The sequence below is a fragment of the Chenopodium quinoa genome, unplaced genomic scaffold, assembly GCF_001683475.1.
Source record: "Chenopodium quinoa cultivar QQ74 unplaced genomic scaffold, ASM168347v1, whole genome shotgun sequence".
Taxonomy (NCBI): domain Eukaryota; kingdom Viridiplantae; phylum Streptophyta; class Magnoliopsida; order Caryophyllales; family Amaranthaceae; genus Chenopodium; species Chenopodium quinoa.
In genome coordinates, this window is record NW_018743920.1 from 7,847,431 (window position 1) to 7,850,782 (window position 3,352).

Below are 3,352 nucleotides of genomic sequence, written 5' to 3' on the forward strand. Positions count from 1 at the left end.
GCCGATGGCCTTGGCAAGTTCTTGGTGAACGTAGGTGCTAAGTAAAAGAAGGGTAGCCGCCTGTAAGGTACAGGATCGGCCAGGCCCTTATCTTTTTAGCTAAGTATTGTGAGTAAAATACTCGATGGAGAGTAGCCGACTGTAAAGGAACAGACGGCATGCCCCTCTAAAGATAGTGAAACTCAATGGAGAGTAGCCGACTGTAAAGGTACAGACGGCATGCCCCTCGTAATACAATATTGAATAGTAAGTGCAAACTTTATTAAGTAGCTCTTTACTTTACATCATTCAGAAGAAATATTTTTTAAGGTTATCTACATTCCAGGTTCGAGGCAACGGTTGTCCGTCTGGTGTTTCCAGACGGTAGGTACCGTCCCTGACTTCCGCATAGATTCGGTAGGGTCCTTCCCAGTTGGGAGTTAGTTTTCCAGACTCATTGGCCCTACCAACTGCTTCCATTTTTCTAAGTACAAAGTCCCCTACTTTGAGTGGACGCCTGTGTACTTTCTTGTTGTATGATCTAGTCATTCTTAGGCGATAGATCTCATGGCGCAAAACAGCATTGCCCCTTTTTTCAGGAAGTGAGTCTAATGCCAGGCGCATAGCTTCCCAGTTTGCCTCTTCATCATATAGCATTACTCGAAGAGTCGGCTCGTAGTGTTCTATTGGAAGAACAGCTTCTGCACCATAAGTTAGGAGGAAGGGAGTTTCTCCAGTCGCCCCTTTTTCAGTCGTCCTAATGGCCCAAAGAACATGTGGTAGTTCATCTGCCCATAGGCCGCCTGCTCGTTCAATCTTTTTCTTGAGACCGTCTGAGATGATTTTGTTAAAGGCTTCTACCTGGCCGTTTGCTTGTGGACGGCCGACAGATGCAAAGTAATGTGCAATTCCTTGGTCTCCCAACCAGCTTTTGAGAACAGGCGTCTCAAATTGGGGGCCATTATCAAAAACCATAGACATGGGAACCCCGAACCGAGTGATGACGTTTTTCCAAATGAATGAAATTACATCTTTCGTCTTGATTCCCTTTACAGCCTCCGCCTCTACCCATTTAGTGAAGTAGTCAACGGCAACAAGTATGTACCTTCTGCCGCCTGTAGCAGGCGTATATGGCCCCAGAATGTCCATGCCCCACTTAGCAAACGGTAGTGGGCTGTGAATGGTAGTGAGGTCAGTAGCCGGACGGTGAATTAATTTGCCAAACCTTTGGCACTTGTCACATTTTTTCACCATCTCCATTGCATCTGCTTCCAAAGTAGGCCAAAAGTAACCCTGCCGCCTTGTCCTTTGAGCAAGCATCCTACCACCTATGTGGGAAGCACAGAAACCAGAGTGAAGATCATCTAGTATCTCTCGTCCCTTTTCAGGAGTAACACACTTTAAGAAGGGTTGAAGGTGCCCCCTCTTGTGAAGTTCTCCCTGTATAATTTCAAAACAGGAGGCTCGTTTTTTCAGTGCTGCCGCCTGTTGAGGATCATCCGGCAGTGTACCGTTTGTCAGATATGCCCTGATTGAATCCATCCAGGTTGAGCTTCTGTCTAGAATTCCAATAGGATTTTCCTCGATGCTTCTCTTCTCCATTACTTCCCAAAACACAGTCCGAGGAGTATCGGAGGAGGCGGATGATGCTAATTTCGAAAGTGCATCTGCCTGGTTGTTTTCTGATCTCGGCACTTGGATCAGATGGAAATCCTCAAGGGAGCCGACTGCTTGTCGGACCGCCTGTAAATACTTGATCATGGCCGGATGTGTTGCTTCGTATTCGCCATTGTACTGACTCACTATCAGTTGTGAATCAGAACAGGCGTCTATTTTCCTTGCCCCTGCCGCCTTACACATGCGGATCCCGGCTAGTAAAGCTTCATATTCTGCCTCATTGTTTGAAGCCTGGAAACTGAAGCGTAGAGCATACTCGAACCTGTCGCCCTCTGGAGATTGACATACGACGCCTGCTCCACAACCGTTTGAAGTAGAGCTTCCGTCCACATATACCTTCCAGACTTGGTCTGGAACTTGAGAGTCAGGAGGACGAGTCATCTCTACGATAAAGTCAGCAAAGGCTTGCCCCTTCACTGCTTTTCTAGGCTCGAAAGTAACTTCGAGACTCTGCATTTCTATGGCCCATTTGATCATTCGTCCGGAGGACTCCATGGTGGTAAGGGGCCGCTTGATCGGTTGGTCGGTATACACGACGACTGCATGTGCCAGAAAGTAGGGCTTCAATTTTTTAACAGCCATGAAGAGTGCAAGACCAAATTTCTCCACTAGGGGATACCTCAACTCGGCATTTTTCAGTACGTGACTGACAAAGTAGACCGGGAGTTGACAGCCGTCCCTTTCAGCAAGGAGCACTGCGCTTAACGCATGATCAGAGACGGCCAGGTACATGTAGAGATTTTCTTTGGGCAAAGGGCTAACCAGCCTCGGCAAGGAATGCAAGTGAACCTTTAATTTCTGGAAGGCGGCCTCAGCATCCGGCCCCCATTCAAACCTTGCCTTCTTCTTAATTGCCTGGAAAAAGTATAGGCATTTGTCGCCTGATCGGCTTAGGAATCTTCCCAAGGCCGCCAGACAACCTGTTAACTTCTGAACCTCTCGAACGGTACGAGGCGACTGCATGTCAATGACCGCCTGTACCTTCTCGGGGTTCGCCTCTATTCCTCTCTGGTTGATAAGGAATCCGAGAAATTTCCCAGACTCAACTCCAAATACACATTTCTTGGGATTGAGCATGACATGGTGCCGCCTGAGTGTGGCGAAAGTCTCTCGGAGGTCCGTCAGATGATCTTTCTGAAGTTTAGTCTTGACAATCATATCATCAATGTATGCCTCGACGTTTCTCCCAATCTGATCAAAGAACACTGTGTTTATCATTCGTTGGAAGGTAGCCGGAGCATTCTTAAGACCAAACGGCATGACCGTGTAACAGTATAATCCCTGATCAGTGACGAAGGCCGTCTTCTCCTGATCTTTCTTCCACAAAGGAATTTGATGAAAACCAGAATAGGCGTCCATAAAACTCATCAAGGCATGGCCGGCTGTTGAGTCGACCAGGTTATCAATTTTAGGCAGAGGGTAACTGTCTTTGGGGCACGCCTTGTTCAAGTCTGTGTAGTCTACACACATTCGCCAGGTGCCATTCGGCTTTTTAACAAGTACCACATTTGCAACCCAATCTGGGAAGTAACATTGCCGAATGAACCCTGCATCAAGTAATTTTTTGACTTCGGCGGCTGCCGCCTGACCTCTCTCTTCACCATGGTTCCGCTTCTTTTGCCGTACCGGCTTCTTTTTCGGATCCACAGCGAGTTTGTGTACTGCCAGATCAGGACTAATGCCTGGCATTTCATGG